Raw genomic sequence first — 13,719 nt, 5'->3', positions numbered from 1 at the left:
GACCTAAAAGAGCTCCTGAAGGAAACACTAAACAAGGAAAGGAACAACCGGTACCAGCCACTACAAAATTATGCCAAACTGTAAAGACCATCAAGGCTAAGAAGAAACTGCATCAACTAATGAGCAAAATAACCAGGGAACATCATAATGACAGGATCAAATTCACACATAACAATATTAACCTTCAACGTAAATGGAATAAATGCTCTAAGTAAAAGACACAGACTGGCAAATTGGATAAAGAATCAAGACACATCAGGGTGCTGTATTCAGGAAACCCATCTCATATGCAGGGAAACACATAGGCTCAAAATAAAACGATGGAGGAAGATCTACCAAGCAAATGGAAAACAAAAAAAGGCAGGGGTGGCAATCCTAGTCTCTGATAAAACAGAAATAAAACCAACAAAGATCAAAAGGGACAAAGAAGGCCATTAAATAATGGAAAGGGATCAATTCAACAAGAAGAGCTAACTATCATAAAGATATATGCACCCAATACAGGAGCACCCAGTTTCATAAAGCAATTCCTGAGTGACCTACAAAGTGACTTAGACTCCCACACAATAATAATGCGAGACTTTAACACCCCACTGTCAACGTTAGACAGATCAACAAGACAGAAAGTTGAAAATGATACCCAGGAATTGATCTCAGATCTGCACCAAGAAGACCTAATAGACATCTCCAGAATTCTCCAAACCAAATCAACAGAATGTACATTTTTTCAGCACCGCACCACACCTATTCCAAAATTGACCACATAGTTGGAAGTAAAGCTCTCCTCAGCAAACGTAAAAGAAAAGAAATTATAACAAACTGTCTCTCAGACCACAGTGCAATCAAACTAGAACTCAGGATTAAGAAACTCACTCAAAACCACTCAACTACATGAAAACTAAACAACCTGCTCCTGAATGACTACTTGGTACATAACAAAATGAACGCAAAAATAAAGATGTTCTTTGAAACCGATGAGAACAAAGACACAACATTATAGAATCTCTGGGACACATTCAAAGCAGTGTGCAGAGGGAAACTTATAGCACTAAATTGCCCACAAGAGAAAGCAGGAAAGATCCAAAATTGACACCCTAACATCACAATTAAAAGAACTAGAAAAGCAAGAGCAAACACATTCAAAAGCTAGCAGAAGGCAAGAAATAACTAAAATCAGAGCAGAACTGTGGGAAATAGAGACACAAAAAATCCTTCAAAAAACTAATGAATCCAGGAGCTGGTTTTTTGAAAGGATCAACAAAATTGATAGACCGCTAGCAAGACTAATAAAGATGAAAAAAGAGAAGAATCAAATAGACGCAATAAAAAATAATCAAGGGGATATCACCACCGATCCCACAGAAATACAAATGACCATCAGAGAATACTACAAACACCTCTACGCAAAGAAACTAGAAAATCTGGAAGAAATAGATAAATTCCTTGAAACATACACCCTCCGAAAACTAAAACAGGAAGAAGTTGAATCTCTGAAAACACCAATAACAGGCTCTGAAATTGTGGCAATTATCAATAGTTTCCCAATCAAAAAGAGTCCAGGACCAGATGGATTCATAGCCGAATTCTACCACAGGTACATGAAGAACTGGTACCATTCCTTCTGAAACTATTCCAATCAAGAGAAAAGAGGGAATTCTCCCTAACACATTTTATGAGGCCAGCATCATCCTGATACCAAAGTCTGGCAGAGACAGAACAAAAAAGAGAATTTTAGACCAATATCCTTGATGAACATTGATGCAAAAATCCTCAATAAAATACTGGGAAATGGAATCCAGCAGCACATCAAAAAGCTTATCCACCATGATCAAGTGGGCTTCATCCCTGGGATGCAAGGCTTGTTCAATATACACAAGTCAGTAAATGTAATCCAGCATATAAACAGAACCAAAGACAAAAACCACATGATGATCTCTACAGATGCAGAAAAGGCCTTTGACAAAATTCAACAACACTTCATTTTAAAAACGCTCAATAAATTAGGTATTGATAGGACGTATCTCAAAATAATAAGAACTATCTATGACAAACCCAAAGCCAATATCATACTGAATGGGCAAAAACTGGAAGCATTCCCTTTGAAAACTGACACAAAGTCAGTTATTTTCAGCACTGCACCACACCTATTCCAAAATTGACCACGTAGTTGGAAGTAAAGAGGGATGCCCTCTCTCACCACTCCTACTCAAGATAGTGTTGGAAGTTCTGGCCAGGGCAATTAGTCAGGAGAAGGAAATAAAGGGTATTCGATTAGGAAAAGAAGAAGTCAAATTGTCCCTGTTTGCAGATGACATGATTGTATATCTAGAAAACCCCATTGTCTCAGCCCAAAATCTCCTTACACTGATAAGCGACTTCAGCAAAGTCTCAGGATACAAACTCAATGTAAAAAAATCACAAGCATTCTTACACACCAAAAACAGACACACAGAGAGACAAATGATGAGTGAACTCCCATTCACAATTGCTTCAAAGAGAATAAAATACCTAGGAATCCAACTTACAAGGGACATGAAGGACCTCTTCGAGGAGAACTACAAACCACCGCTCAATGAAATAAAAGAGGATACAAACAAATGGAAGAACATTCCATGCTCATGGGTGGGAAGAGTAAATATCAAGAAAATGGCCATACTGCCCAAGGTATTTTACAGATTCAATGCCATCCCCATCAAGCTTCAAATGACTTTCTTCACAGAGTTGGAAAAAACTACTTTAAAGTTCATATGGAACCAAAAAAGAGCCCACATTGGCAAGTCAATCCTAAGCCAAAAGAACTAAGCTGGAGGCACCACGCTACTTGATTTCAAACTATACTACAAGGCTACAGTAACCAAAACAGCATGGTACTAGTACCAAAACAGAGACATAGATCAAAGGAAAAAAAGAGAGCCCTCAGAAATAATGCTGCATATCTACAATTATCTGATCTTTGACAAACCTGAGAAAAACAAGCAATGCGGAAACGATTCCCTATTTAATCAAACGTGCTGGGAAAACTGGCTAGCCATATATAGAAAGCTGAAACTGGATCCCTTCCTTACACCTTATACAAAAATTAATTCAAGATGGATTACAGACTTAAACGTTAGACCAAAAGCCATAAAAACCTTAGAAGAGAACCTAGACATTACCATTCAGGACACAGGCATGGGCAAGGGCTTCATGTCTAAAACACCAAAAGCAATGGTAACAAAAGCCAAAATTGACAAATGGGATCTAATTAAACTAAAGAACTTCTGCTCAGCAAAAGAAACTACCATCGGAGTGAACAGGTAACCTACAAAGTGGGAGTAAATTTTCGCAACCTACTCATCTGACAAAGGGCTAATATCCGGAATCTACAATGAACTCAAACAAATTTACAAGAAGAAAACAAACAACCCCATCAAAAAGTGGGCAAAGGACATGAACAGAGACTTCTCAAAAGAAGACATTTATGCAGCCAAAAGACACATGAAAAAATGCTCATCATCACTGGCCATCAGAGAAATACAAATCAAAACCACAATGAGATACCATCTCACACCAGTTAGAATGGCAATCATGAAAAAGTCAGGAAACAACAGGTGCTGGAGAGGATGTGGAGAAATAGGAACACTTTTACACTGTTGGTGGGACTGTAAACTAGTTCAACCCTTGTGGAAGTCAATGCGGTGATTCATCAGGGATGTAGAACTAGAAATACCATTTGACCCAGCCATCCCATTACTGGGTATATACCCAAAGGACTATAAATCACGCTGCTATGAAGACACATGCACACGTATATTTATTGTGGCAGTATTCACAATAGCAAAGACTTGGAACCAACCCAAATGTCCAACAATGATAGACTGGATTAAGAAAATGTGGCACATCTACACCATGGAATACTATGCAGCCATAAAAAAGGATGAGTTCATGTCCTTTGTAGGGACTTGGATGAAATCGGAAATCATCATTCTTAGTAAACTATGGCAAGAACAAAAAAACCAAACACCACATATTCTCATTCATAGGTGGGTATTGAACAATGAGAACACATGGACACAGGAAGGGGAACATCACACTCTGGGGACTATTGTGGGGTGGGGGGAGGGGGTGCGATAGCATTAGGAGATACACCTAATGCTAAATGATGAGTAAATGGGTGCAGCACTCCAGCATGGTGCATGTATACATATGTAACTAAAGTGCACATTGTGCACATGTACCCTAAGTCTTAAAGTATAACAATAATAATAATAAAATTAATAACTGGAATGTAAAACATTGTGAGTTTATAAAATTACAGTCTGGGTGCAGGTAAAGTATGATTTATTACAGCATTGTTAAAGGAGCGATTATTTTTATACATCTTCCGGCCTTAGGTGGTTGTTGTTTTTCATAAGTTAAAGTCATATGAACTGAAAAGTGCAACAGCCTTCATTTCTTTGGAAGCAAAATATTTAGTCCAAGTACCTATTCTTCACTAAGTTAATTAATTAGATTTTTAAAATATGTACATAACACATATGTAACCACACAGAAAACAGAAGTTCCAGAAGTTATAAAATTTTATTTTACCAAATTTGCAATTGGATTATTGACCTCTTGCTGAGGCCCTTTAAGAACTGGGATATGAATAGTTTCCAGGGCCTAATAAAAAAGCCTCACTGATGCTGGGCATGGTGACACACACCTGTAGTCACAGCACTTTAGGAGGCCCATGATTGGGGAACAAGAAGTCAAGAGATCATGGCCAACGTGGTGAAAACCCATCTCTACTAAAAATACAGAAATTAGCTGGGCATGTTGGTGGGCACTTTTAGTCTCATCTAATTTGGGGCCGAGGCAGGAGAATCATTTGAACCTAGGAGGCAGAGGTTGCAATGATTTGATGGTGTACCACTGCACTCCAGCCTGGTGACAGAGTGAGACCACGTCTCCAAAGAAACTCAGAGCTGTAAGGAAGAGTCAGGCTTTCATTTTCAGAGGTATTATTCACTTCTAATTCCAAGAGCTACATAAGAAATGCAGATATCTCATAAAAGATGATGGGTGGTGCCTTTTCTGTTAGCCTCAAGATGTCCCTCATCATCAGCTTTTATCCAAGAACCTTTTATGCATGCACCAAATGTGTCCAGATAGAGTGGAGAAAGGTAATTTAGTAGATTGAAAGAAAAACTTTTTCAAGGAAACAAGATTTATGAGGAGACAAACATGAATGTCTTCAATATACATATTGCATAAATCTCCATTTTTAATTAAGCTGATTGCCTTCTAAGAGTGTTTTCATTAATTTAACTTTACAGAGAATATCAACAGAAGTGTTTATTATTTATTTCACTGGTTTACACCACTATATGTATGCAGTCACGTTCAGCAGCTCAAATTTCCCCTGATAGAATGCTTCTGGGTCCAGGCAAGTACAGGCTTTCAAATGGGCTGCAGATCCTTCAGCAGCAAAGCTTGATATTTCAGGAGGTGACTGTCAGTTCGCAAGAGACTTTTTTAAGGAAACACAGTACTGGTATACTGGGTGGTGTGGAAACAGATATGTTATTTTTATGGTTAACCTGATGGTTTCTGGCACCAACAATGTCACTGACGCAGCTGCTCAGAGGTGGGTTACCCATTTATTTCTAGAAACCAAGCTGAGTTTCTTTCTTAGGTACACCACTGGATGTTGAGCTGGACCTCAAGCCTCATCCATAATTTCAACGTCTGTTTTCTCTATTTCTGATATATGGAGATTAAACGCCTTTACTATGATAAAACCGAGGGCTTCTGCCTTAAGTAAGATTTGTTTAACTGGTTAAATTTTTTTGAGTACTAGGTTCTTAAGTTAACCAGTGAGTTTTATCTGCTTTAGTTTCTTCTATGAGGTGGTATTTAAGATGAGCTACTTCTCTGTACTAAGGTACCTGCCGCCATCTGAAAAATCAAATAATGCCCAAGAATATTCTTAACTGTTAAGAAAAATGGGCTGAATTGTTTCATGACCCTGTACATTGGTAACTTCTGATAAGACCAGACCCAGGTACTGTACCGAAGTCTGAGAAAGCTGAGCTTTAGATTTTGAGACCCAATAGTTTTTTTTTTTTTTTGAATTATTGCCAGATAGTTTAGCAGTGTGTTAGTGTGTTCCCAGGAAGCCCATCACAATCTTGCTATTATTGTCGTCTCACCAGTACACAAACACATAACAGTCTCTACTTATCTAAGGTAATACTGGGGGTTTATTTTCTATGTTTCAGAAAAATAAAGATCCCAGACATATTTTTCAAAGATTAAAGAGCACTAAGGTTGAAGAGAAAGTTTAAGAAGTGAAATAAAAAAGCTCGATGCCAGCAATCATGTGGTCAAAATGGGTTAACCAATATGAAAGTTGGATTTAGCGTTTTTGTGTATTTTGAATGGTAAGAAATGCACTTAGTCTATGGGCTGTCTTTAAAAATGTGTGACGTCGTTCGACCTGGGGCCTTAGATCCCAGCCCAATCAGAAAGCTTAGCCTGAGACCTCGGCCCAGTTCTTATTAGTGGCTAAAGTGAATATTCACAGGGGCTACTCAGCTTAGCCAACAACCTTTCAGAAGCTGAAGTGAACCTGTGGCCTAGGATTTTGTCCAGAACTGATCTGAGGCTGAACTAACGATTCATAGAGGTAGCGTTCACAATCCAGGAAGAAAAGAAAATTGTTCCCTGGAAGGCACTTGCTCCCACTCTCCCACTCTCTTTATGTTCACCAAAGGAAAAGAAATATATCTGGAAGTCCACTGATTATAAAATGGACAAATGCATTTCTATTTCAGGCCTTGTTTTCCCATTTGAGTAAGCTTGAAGTTTCTGCAAGTTTCTGAGTGAGCTGGAGGTTCTTCTCTCTGTGTAGCTGCAGTCAGATCTTCAGAAACAACTTTCTGTTCTAATTCATTTATTGGTGCCTGCTGCTTGAATGTTTTTTTACAGGCTGCTTTTTATCTTATGTGGAAATGAGGCACTGATCAGTGGGCCGAGAAGTTTCTGGGGACACTTCTCTTTCTGTCTATAGAAGGCAAGCTAGCTAACTCTCTTCACTACTGGAGGAGGAGAGCCCTGGATTGGAGAGAAGAAGAGAGAAACAGGCTCTAGAATTTAGAAAAATGTTCTTGTTGTTGTTGTTTAATTTCCATTTTACCTCCAGAATTACTTGAATCCTGTAGATCAGAATGGCTGGTGGAACTGGGGAACCATTATTCCTGCTGAACAATCTGGGAAATATGCACTGGACCAGGTGACCTAAGTCTCTGGGAACACTCCTACTTTCACTGGTCTCCCTCATAGGCTGGACAAAGTTGAGATATATTCTTTTTCTGTCTGAGCAATTCATTTGAAAGTGCCCTAGCTTGTCACACTAGTAGAAATCAGCAGGTGCATCTTGGAGATTCTGGACCTTGTAGGCCTCTGAAGTGGCCAATAATGCCTTTCTCATTCTCTTGTGACTCCCTTCTACTTTCTAGGTCTCCTCTTTCCAGTTCTTGTTTTAAAAGATCAAAAAAAGCCACCCCGGAAAGTTTTCCACAGTGCTATCTGATTCCATGGCCTGCTTCTGTAGCTTTGTTCTGATATTAGAGGATGGCTGAGAAACAAACTAGTATTTTAAATTTGTGTATCCCTTGATTGAATTAGGAGATGGAGATGAATGTTTTGCTAAAGCTTCTCTCAGCCTTTCCAAATAACCTGTGAGATTTTTTCTAGTTTCTGACTTCAACAAGGACAGTTCAGAGTAATTAACAAGTTTTGTTCTGGTTCTTTTGAAGCCTGCTAATATGCACAGTAGAAAGTGATTCCTTTTCTATTCACCTGTAGGTTTACTAAGGCTTCATTTCAAACAGCACTGTTTTTCTTTCTGTTGGAAATAGTAATTCTGTCTTTTTTTAACCCATTTTTTCATCTTTCACTTCTGTTTATTTTTTGACTGACTATAGGATGTCCGTTGTTCATCTTCAAATTCCTTCACTGTGTGCAGTGCTGCCTGTTTTTCAGCAGAAGTTAAAATGTGGCTTAAAAGTTGCACTCCATTTCTGCACATAAGATGAAACTGTTGGTTGAAATGTTGGAAAACCTGTGTATGTCTATCAGGTTCATCAGGGAACTGTCTTAAGTCCAACTTTATGTGTACAAGTTTACTGTCATGAGAAGGACATTTAAACCTTAGTAGCACAATATTCATTGTGCATTTGTTATAGGGGCAGCAGTAAAGTTGGAGGTTTACTGGGATTGCACAATAAGAGGTGTTTTCATACAACTATTCTGAGCCCCGGTTAAAGGAGTCAGATAGGGCACTCAGAAATTGCATTTGATGGTTCTCTAGAGATTTGTCTCTTTGACTTTGGAAAATTGTGTACTGTAGACTTACCTCGTATGGTTCCCAAAGGTGCAGGGGTAATTTTACAATGTTTACAAAATCTAAAGGTTTCTTTGAATAGCAAAAAGACGTAGTTGTTAGATGTTATTGAAATTATGCCTCTTTGAGAGGACCTGTCCTCCTATCAGGAACATGGCCACATGGCTACCTTGTTGCCTGTTGGATATTATTATTATTGTTTATAAATTTAGAAACTCAGGGTCAATGGTGTTCCAGGACTTCCAAGTGCACTCAAGGGGAGTGCAGTCTACAGATGCTTTGTTGCTGTTTAGAAACAGATGCTAAACAAGGTATCATTCAGATGACTTCCTCCTTTTGGTGTTACCCAGGATACATAGAAAGTGTTAGGGTATCCTTTTTCATCTTTTTCCTTTGTCTCATCTGTGCCCCCAAAACTGTAATAGGTGCTGCTTAGAAATGCAAGCATAGCCTTTACACATAAATCTGGAGGGGCTAGTCAGAAGCACTAGCTACACTCACCTGTGAAAGGCTGTAGCTTTCTGCCCTGCTTTTATCCTAGACCCACTGAACCCCAAAGGCTTGAAAGTTACCCCAGAGGTCTTGCAAAAGATATGTAGTAATAAAATTTGTGCTAGACATTTTAATAGAGGAAGCATCTTCATACTAACTTTGGCTTTCCTAACCATGTTCCCAGTGAAATATCAGAATCGCTGAGAATGAGAAAGATTGACTTTCAAACATTTTAAATGCAAAACTATTGCCATGCAGAACAGCTGGCTCAAAACGGTAGAAACTGAATGTCTGAATGGCCCTTCATTAGATGGGGAAAGCAAAGAGGTTAAAATCTGCTCTTTAACACTGTTTTTCTACCAGCAATTAATAGTGGAGGCTGCCTGTTTAAAGATAGGACATAGGGGCTAGTCACTGATGGCAGAATGTAAATGGGAAAAGAATTTCAAAACTGTAAGTTTTGGACAATGGATTGACCAGGCTCCAGGTAGGAAAGAAATCTCATTTCACTAGTGGGTGATGTAAGGTTAGAAATCCTAGGTTGAATATTCTGACACAAAATTCTTTTTATTCAAAAGTTAGAGAGAGAGATTTTGGGTTAGATATGTTGTCTCCACTAAATGCCTCCCAACAGTCAAAAATTAACTTGTCTCATGGTGTAACTTTTATGTGAAAGAAAATAATATTTTTGTAAAAAATTCCAAATAAAGGAAAGAGTATTTATTTGCAGTCAAATCCCTCCCATACAGTGCCATGATTATCTATTATTGAGGGACAAAATTGTCCTTTATAGGTAAAAATTTATAGTGAAATCTTGAATTCCTTTTGTTTCACAGAAATCCCAAAAACAAACCTTTTTAAATTTCACTACAAATTACTAAGACAAGGAGTGACTGTGTTAAGGAAACCTGCATACCTAGGCTGTAAAATTGCCCACAACACTGCATAGAAAAAATATGAAAGACATTATAGCTGTGAAAAGAAAAATTGTAAATTCTATAGATAAAAATGGGAAGTCCTTGTGTCAATGGCCTGATGAGTTGTCACAGACCAGAATTAGTCTAATGGTAATCAGAAAACACTGAGATGTAGCCTCAAGCTGAAACTTTTAGCATACCTAGGATCTCCTCTATATCACATGTCATTGCCAGTCTCTTTATGAAAAAAAAAAGTCTTAAAACAAACAAGATATTTTTTAAATGAATTTGAAAGTTTAAACTCTAGTTTTACCATTCTGATGAATTATTTCCTTCCCAGCCCATGCAGCAACATATGTGTAGTCTCAACAATGCACCAAGTTGTAATAGTATCCCTTTGTCTGTAATTATACCCAAAGATCTTTGCCTTAATTAAAAAAAAAGTAAGAAGCTGAGAAACAAAGTTGAGATTAAAAAAAAAAAAAAAAAGCATGAGAAGAAAGCTCTCTGTCAAACAAAATAAGGACTCAAATGTGTTTCCCAATATGAGGTTGGGGTTCAGGGTTATTACAAACTAGCAAGAGAAAGAAATGTTTTCAGTCAGTGTACTGCTTTGAAGATCATGCGATTCAGCTTGGCTCAGGGTCTTGGCCTGAGAATAATTAGAAAGCTTAACCCAAGAAACTTGCCTACAAATAATCAGGAGGTGTAGTCATAATTTATATCTGCTGCTCAGCTCATCTCATGACCTATCAGGAGGTGATGTAAAAGTTTGGCTCAAGAATTTGGCCCAGGCTTAATCAGGAATTAAACAGTAATTTATAAAGGCTGGACTCACAGTTCCAAAAGAAACAAATGTGCCAACCAGAACCCACCAGCACTCACTGTGTTTATGCCAAAAAATGGACAATAAACTACTTCCTGGGAGCCAACTGATTACACAAAAGACAAAGGTATTTTTGTGCATTGGCTGGTTCTCTTCTCACAGTGAGCCAGAGTTTTGCACAAGATTTTTATCTGAATGGACTGAAGCTTCTTCTGTCTGTGACAATATGGACCTCGAGATACAACACTCTGTGTTAGTTATCTTATTGGTGTCTGCAGACAGATATTTTTAAGGCTGCTTATCTATTACGTGTAAATGAGAAATGAACCGGCAGACTGGTGGATTTCCAGGGACCAATTCCTTGCTGCCTCCCTAACTCAAGCTAGCGTTCTCATCTCAATAACACTGTGAAGAACTTCCTGAATGTGGGCACTTCAGATTTTACAATAGGAAACATGACGAGTCATTAAAGAAGAAGAGTAAAGACAAGAGAAGAACAGGGACTCTAGCTAACACAATACAGTTTTATAAAAATCTAAGTCCCTGAGTGGCACCTGCTAACTGCTATCAGTGTGGCAAGACAGGACACTTTCCCAAGAAATGCTCAGAAAACAATAGAGAGCCACCTCGACACTCTCCAACCAGTGGTGGTGACCACAGAAGGGTGTGCTGATTAATGAGCCATACACCACTAAGTCCAGGACCAATCTCACAAATGGTCCAGCAAGACTGATAGTTCCTGGAGATCAATTCCCCAGCTCTAACAGCTGCCATACTCTTTGAGTTCCAAACTCTTCAAAATCCTTGGGTGACTCTGAAGGTCGAAGGGAGGAAAGTAGACTTTCTTCTGGAAATTGGAGTGGATGTCTTTGTTCTGCTTTTCAATCTTGGCTTTCTCTCCTCCCCTGATGTGACAATGATGGATGTGTCAGCAAAAGACCTTCATAGAATATTTTCTCAGCCCCTTAGTTATAGTTGAAACAACCTTCTATTTAGTCATACCGATTTAATAATTCCTGAAAATCTCACTTTATTACTAGGTAGAGATATTGTGGTCCATATAGAAGCCTCCATATGAATGGCTGCAGGACAAACTCTTTTTCTCCACTAAGTGGAAACTAATATTAACTAAGAAGCATGGGATGTCGAGAGAAATGTTGCTGGGCTACAATCACTGTATGCATCTGTATTTACCTTAAGGATTGCACTATTTTTTCTGGCCAGAAGCGTTATTTCCCAAACCAGAAGGTAGAAAAGGGCTAGAAGTCATTATAAAAAAGCTGTAAAACAAAGGCCTTTTAGACCCTGAAACAGTCTTTATGAAACCCCAAATATCAAAGAATGTCATTTATTAACATGCCCAGAAATCCCATTTGCTTGGATCTCAAGAAGCAAAAAGTTTAACCAAGTCATAGGTATTGGGGGAACCAACCCCTTATATTTCAACCTCGGTTCTTTTATATTTCCCCTAAGTGTCAGGCAGTCTGAGAAATAAAAGGATAGGTTACAAAAAAAGAGAGAAATTTTAAAGCTGTGTGTCTGGGGGAGACATCACATGTCAGCAGGTTCTGTGATGCCCCCTAAGGCTCAAAACCAGCAAGACTTATTAGCAATTTTCAAAGGGAAAGGAGTGTATGCATAGGATATGGGAGACAGAGGTCACACGCTCCACGGGGCAATAAAAGATCACAAGGCACAAGGTCAGGGTGAAATCACAATGTCAGGGTGAACCTAGAATTACTAATGAAGTTCCATGTCCTGCTGTGCATGCAGTGTCATTGATAAACATCTGAACAGGGTTCTAGAGCAGAGAACCAGTCTTACTGGAATTCACCAGGCTGGAATGGCCTAATCCAAGCCATCCTGGAGGTGCTGCAGGAGGCGAGGGTGTGTTTCATCCCTTACCTGTAACTGCATAAGGCAGACACCCCTAGAGCAGTCATTTTATAGGCCTCCTCCTGGGAATGCATTCTTTTCCCAGGGCTGTTGATTATTAATATTCCCTACAAGGGAAATAACTCAATGATATTTCTCTTACCTGTTTTTGGCAATAAGAGAAATATGTGTCTATTCTGCCCAGCTCCCAATCAGTCAGACCTAATGGTTATCTCCAATGTTCCCTGAACGTCACTGTTATCCTGTTCCTTTTTGAAGGTGCCCAGATTTCATATTGTTAAACACACATGCTTTACAAACAATTTGTGCTGTTAACACAATCGTCACAGTGTCCTGAGGTGACATACGTCCTCAGCTTATGAAGATGAAGGGATTAAGAGATTAAATAAGGACAGGCATAGGAAATTATAAGATTATTAATTTGGGGAACTAATAAAGGTCCATGAAATCTTCACAATTTACATTATTCTGCCACAGCTTCAGCAGGTCCTTCTGTTTGGGGTCTGTAACTTCCTGCAACACATGAGTATTTGGAAGTAAAACTCATGGTTGTGCTTGGCTTTAAGAGGTCTTATCAGAGGTTCCTCAAGAAGAAGAGTTTCATCAATGGCAACGTAGAAAGCTGATTTAAGAACAATAATTTGGCCCACAGTTTATGCCAATAATTATCTTAACTATTAAATTTTAGACTATTTTGCTGTCAACTCAGGCCTATTATATTTGATTTCTACAGAAATGAACAAAAAAAATAGAAAAATTTCTTTCAAATCTTACATTGGACATTATCTTCTAGTCTCAAGTGGTGTTTGTCTTTGTGGGGATAAGACTAAGAAAGCTAAGCAAAACCAAGCCCTATGCATCCACAACTTCTCTGGCATAACTACAGCTGCATGTCATACAGGGCATGTCAGCAGCCTCAGAATTTTTAAGCTGTTTATTTCCTCAGCTTATCTGATTTTATAACATATATTTGGATAACCCAAATTTTTCTTCTCACATAGAGGAAACCAAACTCCAAATGGTACTGCAAATGAAACCACTTATGAAAACACCATGTTTCTGTGAAACCTTATCCTGACCTCAGGTGGAGCTCCAGCTGTTATGTCTCATTGTGCAACCCCCCGTCCCTAGCAGGAAGTAGCTAGAAAGATCAATTCTGTCTAACGGAAGTTAGTTAGGTAGTAGGGTTGTACTCTTGCTAACAGCAGAGAATAGTTAGG

The sequence above is a fragment of the Pongo abelii genome, chromosome Y (genome assembly GCF_028885655.2).
Source record: "Pongo abelii isolate AG06213 chromosome Y, NHGRI_mPonAbe1-v2.0_pri, whole genome shotgun sequence".
Taxonomy (NCBI): Eukaryota; Metazoa; Chordata; class Mammalia; order Primates; family Hominidae; genus Pongo; species Pongo abelii.
The sequence above is the reverse complement of the archived record's forward strand: the minus strand, read 5'-3'. Positions refer to the sequence as shown.